This window comes from Aedes albopictus, chromosome 2 (genome assembly GCF_035046485.1).
Source record: "Aedes albopictus strain Foshan chromosome 2, AalbF5, whole genome shotgun sequence".
In the NCBI taxonomy this organism is placed as follows: domain Eukaryota; kingdom Metazoa; phylum Arthropoda; class Insecta; order Diptera; family Culicidae; genus Aedes; species Aedes albopictus.
In genome coordinates this window covers 121,114,874-121,128,518 of record NC_085137.1, presented here as the reverse complement: position 1 = coordinate 121,128,518, position 13,645 = coordinate 121,114,874, and the positions used below count along the sequence as shown (strand labels likewise).

At 36.6% G+C, this 13,645-nt stretch overlaps 1 protein-coding gene and 1 long non-coding RNA gene across 4 annotated transcripts in view; one reads left to right on the top strand and one right to left on the bottom strand.

Annotated features, from left to right (window-relative positions):
- LOC109397492 (protein spire) overlaps positions 1–13,645 on the top strand; it is a 648,107-nt gene that overhangs the window by 566,783 nt on the left and 67,679 nt on the right. The window lies entirely within an intron of this gene.
- Positions 1,454–1,780, bottom strand: LOC134289052 (uncharacterized). The gene is made up of 2 exons (XR_009998233.1): positions 1,740–1,780; positions 1,454–1,676 (listed from the first exon to the last, which is right to left on the bottom strand). It is a non-coding gene; the product is annotated as an uncharacterized LOC134289052 (long non-coding RNA).

The following is a 13,645-nucleotide window of genomic DNA, read 5'->3' as shown; positions in this document are numbered from 1 at the left end:
AATCAAATTGATGGACCCCTCATTAGTTAAAGCCACAACCATTTGTGCAGACCCCTCGATTTTGGTCAAATGGTGGCTTATTTAAACTGTTATAACTCGAAAGTTTCACCTAAAACCACCTCAAAACGAAATGTTGTTAAAAAGATGAAAGATAGAGCTACTATTTACAATTATAAAAAATGTGTCGGCCATATTCCGACCGCCTTCTTGGATTTTTATTCCAAAACTTTTTTACACCATGATGGCAACCACCGATTTTCAAATTTTTTGCATCAATTGAAAGCTGAGACATTTATACATAACATATTAAAAAATTAGAGATGTCTTTTTCTTCTTTCAAAAGTTATTTGCAGTTTCCCATACAAGTCCCATACAAATTTCGTTCGCAATGCGGAATACGGGGGCGCAACCAATCGCACACCAAATTGTGCTCACTAAAAGTAATTGAAAAAGCTTCTTTCCAAAAAATCGATCTTGTTGACCCAATCTACTATCTACATGTACCTTAAAAATGGACGAGAACTGGTCCTTAAAATGAATTAATAATCTATATATATAAAAATGCAGTGGCATACGTGGGACCGCGCATAACTTGCGAACGGAAGGTCAGATTTTGATCGTCTTAGTTTTGTTCTGTTAGTTTTCACCCAAAGAAGGTTTATGAGGCAAAAAACATGGAAAAAATGAGAGTTTTTGAAAATCGATCTTCCATACATTTTGTGACCGGGGACTTGGTCTTGAATAGAAACTTGAAACTTCAAAAAACGCAGTAGGCAAGACAAAGTTTGCCGGGTACAGCTAGTAATCAATAAAATGGAATTGTGTTTTTAAATCATGACTTAGCTCGATAACGGGCAAACGGATTTAGACAATTGATCCACTGTTGCATTCTTGGATGGCTACGACATCCCGGTCACTTTTCTTAATTTGTTTACCAATCAATAACGGGAAAATAATTTCAACATTTTTTTTTTTAAATTAGGAATAAGAAAACGTTCGCTATAGACTGACCAGAATTGAAACACCGAAACTTCATGTGTTTGGTACAATACCGATAATTTTACATACACGCAGGCACCTTTATTTTGATGCGGCGAATGTCTGAAAATGTTTCTACAGCGATGCACATCAATAGTTAAAATATACTAGAGGTTTTCGACTGGAAATGGTTTGCTATGGAGACACTGGATTTCTCAGTCTAGGTAATCCACACGATTTAATTTGCATTGCCCGACGTCTCGGCCTGATTTATTTGGCTTTTTTCAAGGGTAAAGCTGTCTATCGTTTTTTGTTGCGACCCTTCCAAAAGGTCAAATAAATCAGGCCGAAAAAGCCGGGCAATGCAAATTTAATCGTTCGGAATCCCTAGACTGAGAAAGCCGGAATCTCAGTACATAGTTTAAAAATACATTTCAGTTTCAATTTTATGTATGGGGATCGACTGTGATTGTGGTTATGTTACGGGTATTTTCGGCTTTCAGTCTTCGCGTAATCATAAACGGATTTATGCTCTACACCTGACGTTTCGGCTACATGTATTGAGCCTTTTTCGAAGGATCTACAAATGGACAATTTAGTACAACATTTAACAACATAGTTTACAAAATCTTACAGATAATCACTCCGTTCAATCGTGAGTTATAATGTGTTGAACATAGTCGCACGTCATCCATTCACTATAACGAGATACAAGATTATATTCGGAAACCAGTTTGTGGAGGAGGTATATCGTCGCTCACGTGGTTGAGTTCGATCGTTGGCGCAATTTTTAAATCTACCGACTATGTTCAACACATTATAACTCACGATTGAACGGAGTGATTATCTGTAAGATTTTGTAAACTATGTTGTTAAATGTTGTACTAAATTGTCCATTTGTAGATCCTTCGAAAAAGGCTCAATACATGTAGCCGAAACGTCAGGTGTAGAGCATAAATCCGTTTATGATTACGCGAAGACTGAAAGCCGAAAATACCCGTTTCAATTTTATATTTGGAAAGTACTAATTAAGCTTTGTTTTTTCTCTCTTTCTAGGTAAGTAACAATTCTTGCAATTAATGGGACCAATATCGTGTGAGTAAGTAGATCTATTTCGATGATTGCGATTGAGCTCTAGACCGAGGTAGCCAACTTGGGCAAGGTTTTCAACTACGGGTATTTAAAAAACGGATGATACACTTTTTACGCTAAGTCGGGTAAGAGAGCCATTGGTAATCTTACACTCTCAAATTCATTAAATTAGAAACAAACGATTACGTCATTACGGATTATTCTTTTAGTTTTGATTAGTGCTCAAATTAAAAAAATAGTTTGAGTGTATATTCGGAAATTTATTCAGGGTTTTCTTCAAAAATTCATCTGAATGGTTTCTCAAAAATTTCTCTAAGGATGCTTTCCAAAATTCTTTCGTTGAGTTTTCAGAAAATCTTAAAAAAAAAACCTTTAGCAACTACTGCAGAAATTCTTCCAAGAATTCTTTCAAAAATTTCCACAGAAATTACTTCACGGATTTTTTCAAAAACTTCATCAATTTGGATTTTTGCAGACATTTATCTAGGAATGTGCAGATGTTTCTGTGCAGCGGACCTAGTGTGATGGTTAGAACACTTGACTATCGCGCCGAGGACCTGGGATCGAATCCCACTCCCGACAAACTCACAAACTGTGTGCTATTCCTTCGGAAGGGAAGTTTAGCATGGGTCCCGAGATGAACTAGCCTGAATATTTCAGAAAAAAAACGCACATTTCTTCAGAAATTCCTCGCGGTATTCCTTCAGAAATTTTTCTAGATTTCTCCGAAATTTTCTAGAACGATTTCGTTATGAAACCTTGCATTATTTTCCGATAAAATTCTTTCATCGATTTCTTCTTCAGAAATTTCTCCAGAGAGGCTTTCACGAAGATTTTCAGAGATTTCTTCCACTAGGGGTTCCTGCCGAAATTTCTCAAAGAAATCAATTAGAAAATCTTCCATGAATTCCTAAAGAACTGCATACAGGACTTCCACTGATTGTTCCAGAAGTTGTTTCAGGATTTCTATCAAAACATTCTCCAGGAGTTCCTTCTGAAATAGTGATTCTTTCGAATCTTTTCTAAACAGTTTCTTTTAGATTCCTTAAAAATGAAAGAAAAATCGGTTTCTATAGAAGTTCATGTAGGGGCCTCTTCTGGAATTCATACAGGTATTCACGAAACTCTTCCATGAACTCCTCCAGATTCTATTGGAAATTCCCGAAGGAATGTGTCCTGGAATTTCAGCGATTCCTCGATAATTACAATCAGTAGATTCAGTAGGATTTGGTCGTATAATTTCTGTATAAATTCAAAAAGAGATCCCTTTAGAAATTCTTCCAGATATTCATCTATGTATTTCATCTGAAGTTCATTCAGCTCCCAGGATGGCTTTTGATTTTTTTTTCAGAAATTCATTTGAAAAATTCTCCCGAAATATTTCCTAGGAATTACTACAGGCATTCCACAAGAAATTTCTCAAGAGACGGATGTGCGACAGTTCAATTGTTGAATCTATGTTCTAGGTTAGGGAATTCGATTCATCAGTCCTTGGTTCTCTAGTATGAAACTGTTGAGATTCGTCCCTACGTTTCAAATTGGAGTAAATCATATCAAAACCTGATCATAAGTGGAACAACTCAAAATGATGTTAATGGGTTTTCCGTTGTGTTTTTGCCAAGTGTAGTTATCGTGTAATCGTTTGACAGCTAAGCAGTGTCCAAATGTTTTGTTTACGCTCATCAGAAGAGGTTTAGTGAAGCTGAATTTTAGCCGTTTTCTTTGATATAACTCACAGCGCGTGCAAGTTTTGACCGTACAAAGTGAATAAAATTGATAGTCAATCAATTCAACGATGCAGTTGGTTAAAGAAGGTAAATGTTGTTATTCTGTTAATTTGAAACCCAAACAAATTGACGTTAGGTTTATATACAATATATGAAAATATTGAAAAAAAATTGATGGAATTCTTTACCGTACATTCAAAATGAAATAAGTTGATTTTCCGGCTGTTTCCGGGAAATCTTCTTTCAGTGTATGATAAAACTATTGTTCCTCTTTCAAATGCAGAAATAAAACCTTCCGGATGTTTCCGATTTCAAAAGTTGCTACGCTTTGAAAATATCGTGATAATTATATTATTATACGATATTATTTGCCCAAAAACACTATTTGGCCCTCTGATTTTTGCTGAAAACAAGAATTCAACAGCTTTCAAGCAAAAAAAGTAGAAGTTTTAAATCGGTCAAGTGGTTCAAAAACTGTGATTTTTTGAAAAAAATTAGTTTCGAAAAATCTTGATTTTTACAATCATAAAATTGGTCACCCTAAATGACGTAACAAAAAAATACGGGTCTAATTATTTTCGATAAACTACAAAACAACCAAGTATCACGATGTTCGGAGACACACTATATCGATTTTCTATGGAATGGTTGTATTATTTAAAAAAAATGTTGTTGAAGTTGGTTAGATTGGTTGTTTCTCACTGCTAGGTGAATTTATTGTTATAAAATTTATTGAAAACTATGAAATACGTTTCATTACTGATTTGAATTGTATTTGGGTTGCGAAAATACGTTGAAATAATTTTGACCAGTTTTGATGTACTAGGTGCTCCACTGTGTGACGGGGTAAAATTTAAACATTTTTGTATTTTTTTCTGATTACCCAGCATTTATATTTTTGGCTAATACTTTATAAGGAAACATGCTGGAAAAACTAAATACGGCTAATACCTATGAGAAAGAGAGATGCGTTTGTGGAAAAACGGAGTGTTCATAGTGTGGCTTCGGAGTCAGTTTGGCTTTTTATTTCGCAGAATCGTTACATGTTATGTGGCTTAATTGGTTAAAGCGCTGGTCTAGCGAATACGGATTCGTGGGTTCAAATCCCACCAAAAGCCAAATTTTTCACAGATTCCATCTCTCAATGTGTCAGTTAGAAACATTTGGTGCTCTCTAAATACAAATCTTCTTTTGATAAATATTAATAAATCCTAAAGCTTTAGGCGATGCCATCAACTGTTGTGAAAATGAATAAATTCAAAATAATGCACATATATGTGAGGTTGATTACGAAACACGCAAAAGTGGCTTTTTGAACCACTTTCCCCATCAAAAGAAAAGAGCGAAAATTCCCAACCAGGAGAGCCGAGGCGCCGAGCGAGGGCTGCCTGCAGAAATGGTTGTCGATGACGTCCGCAACCGTTGCGTTGCGTGGTTGTATATTGACCCTTCCGACAGCCAGCCAGCCCTCTATGCCTCTATGCTTGCTTGGCTTTTAGCCCGCTAACGATGATGATGATGATGATGCCAATGACGACAACAATGATGGTATTTCTGTATAATCTATTGCTTTCCGCTTGGTTCCGTGGTCCGGCGCGCGGCGCGTTGTGGTCGCTCCCAAACACCAGCAGCATTACCATGGCTCGCGTGGGTCTCTCCGGTCTTCAGGCTCAGTCCAAGATTGTAGTGCGATTGAAGCGAACGTACCTATGTTTCTTGTCGAAGGTTCGGGGAGCGCGTGCCGTGTATGCGGGTAATTTTCTGGCGCCTCTCGTTGGCATTGACCGTTGCTGGGCTCGCGGTGTGGATTCTTCCGGCTGCTGTTGCTGATTGACGCAGCTTATCCAATATCGCGGCAAAAGGTTTGCGATTATTGCGCTCCTGTGCGCATACGTAGTGGGTTTGATAACGGCGATGAGTGAATAATATTCAATTCGAACCGTGCAGTGTGATTGCTTGTGCCTCGTTGTGAAGAAGACGCATCTAAGTGTGTTGTAATACCTTGCCAGAAGCAAAAGGATAGAAATGCTAATGGAAAATCGATGCTTTCTACAGTAGTGGGAAAATAGAAGCAGAGAGTGATAAGTACGTACAAAGTTGGTTCTTCGGTAGCCCGTCGTGGGGGTGAACACTACCGGTAGTGGGCGTTCCAACAGAGAATTGATACATATTTAGATCTCGATCGAAATGGATTACATAAATCTGAACTCGAAACTGCGTCAGCTGGCACTGGGAATGGAAGGTAAGTGCCCATATGTATACACGACTGAAACATTGACCTTGATTCAACCCATTAAAACTCATTCGGTATTTATGGAGCATAAATAGCAGACATGCTTCTAGTGAATGTCAATCCTCCACAGTCCACACTATATTGCCTTTTCAATTCTGGCGAGGTGAAAACGTCGCTTTTATGCAGACGTATGTTATGTGTAGCTGCAGCACTATTTGTAGCCGTCAGCAAAGATGCTATTTATAAATCGGTTGCAACGAGCGGTCGAGTTGAGCGACTTATGACAAGTTTGCATATACCTACTCATATATGTGTGTAGAAAGCGCGAGGAATGGGTTGATTCTGATGATGGGTAGGAAACGTCTGTCTTTCACATGAGTGACTTGACTATTCTGCTATGTAACGGAATATATTGTATTTACCATGCAGTAGTTGATATGTTGGTGTGTAGACTGTGCTTTGAATGGCGATTTAAATCAGGGTGGTTCGATTGGGATTGGCTCTTTATTATGGGGATTTTCAGCCCGAGGCTGGTTCATCCCCGAAACCTTGGGTAATAATTATAAATAGGAACATTAATTTTATTTTACCGTCGATGGGGGTGACAATGGGTCTGGGGGGTGAGATTGGGTCAAAACGGAGAAACATAAAATTTGAAATAGCTCATCAACTATCGCTAATTTATATAGAAAACTTTAAATTATTTCAAAGAGGAGATGTTTTTACACGTCATGATGCAGAATAAGATGTTTAGCAATAATCGTTTTTTGCTAAATTTGTGGCTAAACTTATATAATGAAACTACTAGTAAATCACTCTGAAAAAAATTCTCTTTCGTAATGTTTAACACAAGTACCTAACCATAAATTTTCTTATAAGTGATTGGCTATAGGTATTACCTGGTTGATGAAATGAAAAAAGCGGGATGTCATTGCTCTTTTTATTGAAAAATTCAATATTTTTGACCCTATGTCTAAATATTAAGAATGGGGGTGAGATTGGGTCAAGCAAGTTATCGAGTGCACATAACCTCACTAAAAATTCAACTTGTTATCCAGTCCCCATTTGACGTTAGAGTGGTGCCATGTTTACCGTATCTTCATAAAAGCACGCTTCTTTCGAAAATATGTCGAGAAGTGTCAAAGGAGTGTGTTAATACGATTAGTGCCAAAAATCATTTATAACAATACAGCCATGCGTTTGGACAGCTCCTCTTATCATCAGCTAATCTTTAGAGTAATGCAATATCGTTAGCTCACAAAATATACTTAATAGCGTTCCTCTATCTCGAGATGGAGTGATTTGCTTTAGCAATATAGAGGCCAATGATCATGTACATAAAAGTTTATAACGGAGGGTTTGGTTAAACATTTCTTATGCAGTATACTAAAACTATCATGTTTTTTACAATAAATCTTTCAATGCGCCCTCCCTCATTGTAATCACCCCTCCTCTCATGGAGGTTGAAACTCTAAATGAGGATGATTATGATGGCTAAAAATGGCGATACAGCATACAAACGTTATTTTATCAAATTTCAACAATTTTATCGGTTGTATTAGGCCTTTTAGGTGGATTAATCATCTTTTAAAATTACATAAATATTTATTCGTTATGATAACATTGTGTTTTAAGTAGGTTTACTAGATATGGTCAATAAAATTAACTTTTATTCTCAGATAGCCGATTTCGAATACTTTGACCCATTCTCACCCCCTCCAAGGGGTGAGATTGGGTCAATTTTCAATCATTTGTAGTTTAGTAAGCAATTCATATAACGTGATACTTTCTTGCAAAACTATCATTACCACATAGAAGAGTATACATACCAAATAAAAAGTTATTCCGATTTCATTTTTATTTGTTATTTAACAAACAATCTTTGAGTATCCTTTTTTGACCAATTCTCACCCCCAACGACGGTATCTAAATTTTACCACATCCAACTCATTTTAGAAGCTCAACCTGAGAATATGTACGGCTAGAACAGTTCTATAAGAAAGTCACGGGAAAACTGCTCTTTTTTAATATTTAAGGTAAATGTCACGGACTACCTTCGAAAAATGCCAATTGATATTCACCATTTCAAATTAAAAGAATTTTCTGGTAGAAATTTCAAAAAAAAAAGTTGCACGAACATCAGGAGGGAGTTTCTGTAGGAACTTCGGGGTGATTTCTCCATACATTTACGCTGTGATTCCTCCAAAAATCACTTCAAATTTTCTTGCAGTTGTTCCTCCAGGAAATTCTGCAGAGATTCCTCCAGAAATTCTTGTTGAGATGGCTTCTAAAATGTACCCATAAAATACTTGTAAGACTCCTCTAGAAGTTTCTGCTGGGATTCATCCCCAAATAGCTCCTGTGGTTCCTCCAGTGATTTTCTTATCATTCCTGTAGGAGTTCCTCCAGAAATTCTAGCAGTGATTTCACCAGACATACCTCACGGTGTCAAAATTTTGATTATTATCGAACTTTCATGTACCTCGGAGTTTTCTTCATAGAGTGTTAGAATTTCGGCTATAATGTATAAATGTAAAATTTGAAAATATTCTATCGGGGAAAATTTGAGTTAGCTGAGTTTTTATCTATTTTCCATACTAAAAATCAATAATTACTATTTTAGCCCAAAAAAAGTCCCATACAAAATGTGTGGAAAAATTTTCGCCGATGAAATATTTTCTAGTTTTCTGATTATGAATATATAGCCCAAATACTAATCATTTCCGAAGAAAAATCCGAGGTCCATGAATGTTCAATCATTTTGACGCCGTGTACCTCTGTGATTACATAAGAGAATTCCACGGAGAAATCCATAAAGGAATCACAGGAGGATTTTTAAAAAATTCTCGCTGTAGTTCCACCCATGATTCCTTCAGGAATTCTTATACATATTCGTTATAGAATGCATGCTGGAATTCTTTTAGAAGTTTTTCTTGTGATTCCTCAAAAAGTTTCTCAATGAAATATTACTGGAGGAACTTCAGGAACTTCTGGAATTTCTAGAGAGAAAGAATGAACCAGCCTCGGGCTGAATTTCCCCATTATAAAAAGTCAATATTAATAACTAGCTGTCCCGACAAACATTGTTCTGCCTGCCTACTGTGTTTTTTTGGCATGCAGCTGTGTACATAAATGCTCCGCCAAATGAAATTTAAAACATTCTATTTTTCGGTGCGTTTCCGGTCGATTTTTTCAATTATTTTTTCGTACGAACACGTCGGAGCCCTTCACGAATGAACACTGAAAAAATGGTGCCGATCCGTTGGGCCGTTCCCAAGCCTATTCGTGACATACAAACACCGTTGCATTTTTATTTATATAGATAATAAATTTCTGGAGGAAACGCTCCAAAAATGATTGCCGCAATTACTCCAGATGTCCATCCAAGGTTACGTTCTGGGGTTGCTCCAGAAAATCGTTTTCAAGGTCCTCCAGGCTTGTTGGGATTCCTCCAAAAATCTCTCCAGGGATTTTTCCATGGATTTCTTCATAAATTCCTTCAAAAAACTTATTCTAAGACTGAGACTCCTGGGAGTTCACCAAAAACTAGCACAGAAACATCTTCTAAATTACTTCTAGAAATTCTGCTTGTGACTCCACAAGGGATTTTTCCGTGGAATCTTCCCAGAATTCCTGTTCCTCCAAATACGCCTGCTGGGATTCTTCTATGTCTACAGGGGTTTTCCCAATAATTCCCCCATACGTTACTGCTGAGACTCCATTATGAATTTCTTCAAGGATTTCTCCAGGAATGCTGGGATTTTTCAAGCATCCAATTTTAGTTTATTCATCAATTTTCAACCGGTTTTCAATCTTTTTTTATCTCACAAATAAAATTTCGAATAAACTTGTAAAATTTTAAAGTCACATAAAATTGGGTGTTTCCAGATTTTTTTTTCTTCTTTATACAAAAAAAATAACGAAAATTCAACTTTGAGGCAATTGCGCCACATCTAAATCTCAATATTTTTGGGTCAAACACAGAAGTTTCTCTTTTTATGTCATTTGAATCAAAAACAGCTTACAAATTCCAGATTTCGACAACATTTCAAAAGTAAGCCGCAGCCTATTGTTTATTTGCAAATTTGCGTAAAATGTCCTCTGGATTTCAGAAAACTATTAAAAACATCTTGTAAATGATACTAGCGAGAAATATGTGCTCATATTTGAAAACTCAGCTGAAGTTTGATTCTGTTTCTTATGAATTATATGAGGGAGCCTAAATTTTAAACATTATGAACTAACACTTTGAAATCCTCTAAGAAAATGAGTATTTGTACAATTACCACGAGTTTTTTTTTAAATTGACTATTCAAATATTGAGAAAAAATATAAAATAAATTAGAATGAAATATGGAAGTTTATTTTCCGATTTTTTTTTTTGCGCCCTCGCATCACTGTGACCTAGTGTGATGCTTAAAGCCCGTGACTATTACGCCGAGGACCTGGGATCGAAATCCACTCTCCACATACTCATAAAATGGGAGTTCTTTCTTCTGAAGGGAATTATAGCTGTGTGTCCCGAGATGAACTAGTACCGAGTTAAAAATCTAAAAAAAAAACACAAAAAAAACTAAAGAAAAAAGTCCTAAAAATGTATCATAAATGCATTCGCCTAGAAATTCCTCCATAGATTCATGCAGAAGTTCCTAATTGAATTCCTCCAGAAATATTCCCAGTGATTACTCTAGATATTTCTTCAAGAATATTCCTCCAAAGATGTTTTAACATTCTCTCAGTGATTCCTCCAGAAATTACTACTGGTGTTCTTCTGGTTATTATTATCTAGATTCCTCCTAGAATGCCTGCTAGTATTATTCCAGAAGTTCTCAGTATAATTCCTCTAGAAATAGCTCATGATATTACACCAAAAATACCTCTTGTGATTTCTTTAGTGATTGCTCCAAAATTCTTCAAAAATTCCTTCAGTTTTTCCACCAGAAATGCCTACTGGAATCCTTTATGTCGTGCCTGCTAGAAAGTTTTTTTTTTCTAGGAATCGTTGCTGAAAGTGCTCAAGATATCATGACTCTAGGACTCCTTCAGGAATTATTACTAGGATGCTACCAAAAATACCTCCTATAATTTCTACAGGGATCTCTTCAACGATTCCTCCCAAGTAACACACTTGTCACAGAAGAGTCACGGCAGCGCAGATTTTCGTTGCACAGAATTAACAGTGACTTACTTCTAACTAACTCACAGTGACTTCTGCGCAACCAAAACCTGGGTTGTCGTGACTCTTCGGCGCAAGTGTGGTATTACTTGGACTGAGAAATTATTCAAAGAATTTGTCCTGTGGTTCCTACCGAAACTGCTGCCCAGATTATTTTAGTTATTCCTACTAGGATCAGTGGTGTCATCGAGGTTACTCCAAGTTACTCACTGAGTAACCAGCCATTAGAACCCTCCAATTCTCAGAAATAATTCATAGGAGATTTACGGAGGACCTTGCAAGTAAGTCTAGAGTAAAAATGCTTGAGAAAAGATTTCTGGAAAAAATGGTAGAGATATTTCCGAAAAAATCTACTAATAAATGTCGCAGACAAAAGTAGGTAGAATTCTGGAAGAAATCCCTCAATACATTTCTGAGGGATTATTGGAGGATTTTCTAAAGGGTTCCTTGGAAGAACTCCTAGAAGAACCCCTGACGAAATTCGCAGAAAAATTTCTTATACAATTTCTAAAACAATTTGTACACAAAATCCCAAAATCCCCGAAGAAATTATCCGGAAGAATCCCTAAATTAAGGTCTGAATAAATCCAAAGCAATGCCTGGAGGAATACTGAAGGAACTATTGGAGTAATCCCTGGAGGAACTTCCAGAAAAATCTCTAGAAAATTGTCTTAAACAATTTCCTAATAAATGCCCCTCTTAAGGGGTCTCAGAAGGAATTTCGGACGAAATTTCTAAAGAATGCTGTGGACCAGATTCAAGATGAATCTTTTGAAAAATTTCTTGAGAAACTCCTGAATAAGTGCAAAGGAAAATTTTTGGGAGAGTTCCTGAAAGCATCATTGGAGGATTCCCTGGAAAAATAATTCCGATGAAATCCGTGAACAGGAATGCATTTTGAAGGGATGCTAATAGGAATCTTTAGGGGAATTCTTCTGTTCCTTTTAATTCCACTAAGAATTTGCATCCTTTGACAGATACGTATTTCGACCTCAACTGTAAGGTCGTCTTCAGTGTCTTGTACTTGACTCGACTCAAGTCGACTCAAGTCGAGTCCAGTACAAGACACTGAAGACGACCTTACAGTTGAGGTCGAAATACGTATCTGTGAAAGGACGCAAATTCTTAGTGGAATTAAAAGGAACAGTACTTAACGCGATTTTCTTTTTATTTACAGATATTCCCCTAACAAGCCCAGGTTAATCATCATCAACGAGGAATTCTTGCCAAACTCATTCTTGTTTCTGTAAACATTGCAGAATTTTTTTTTTTTTCAAAGGTGATAATCCCGCAGAATTTTCTAGAAATTTTAAAAATAATTCTTGCAAAACCTTTGAAAGGATAGCAAGAATGTCCCTTCCACGAAAATTTTAGAGTAAAATCGGTAAATAATAATGCATGGAGAGGTCTTCCCTGAATAATTTTTAATTATGCGTAAAAATGAAGACGTTTCCTTGGAGCTACCATTATAGAGGGCGCTGAAAGTTGGAAATTTTGAGTAACCAGCTCTGATTTTACCATGACAGCACTGTCATTCCTCCAGAAATTCCGGCTGGAATGAAACTCTTTCTGTTATTTTTCCAGAAGTATCTCAAAGGATGGCTTAGGGAGCTCCTGCAGAGATTTTTCTAGGATTTTTTTTTTCAAAGATTCTTCCGAAAACTCTTGGAATCTTGGATTTTTTCAAGAGTTCATGATAGGATTACTTGGGATCTTGGAATTCTTCCAAGGATATCTGCTGGGATTCCTTCTTTTTTTTTCAGTAATTCCTGCATATTTTTCCAAGAACTCCTCCAAAGATTCCTCTCGGAATTTCTGTAATCTTACTAAAGATTTCTACGGGGTTTCCTTCAGGAAATCCATTAAGGATTTATCCAGGAATGTCTCTAGAGATTGCTTCAGAAATTCTTGGGATTTCTTCGAAGGTTCAGCCGGGGATTCCTCAAATAATTCCTCCTGGGATTTATCAACACATTTTACTAGCGATTATCTCCAGGGGCTTTTGCTTTTCATTAGTACCAATAATACGATTTTGAGCAGTATAATATTGCCTATAATAATCGTTTAACTGGCTCAAATGAATAGGAAGCCCAGAAAGACCGGACTGATATGTGATTACAGGCAGTATATGCTGTTCTTCTTCTGTTCGAGTAATATTGTTCTTCTTCAGTTCGAGTAATATAGATCTCGTTCAAATTTTCATACGAGAGAACATCACCTAGGAAATGTACCCTTATTTATCCTATGTTCATCTTCGGGCAACACCTTGCAAGACTCAATTATTTTCCAATTCCAATACTTTTGCATACTGGCAACACTGGCTGGTAGTTGACCTCTTTAAATCTTGAACTGGTCTTACTGTCCCCATCCAGTTTATCGCTAAGGAAGTCGCGTATAAATCCCATTCAAAAAAAATCATCCTGTGCTTACCAAATGATT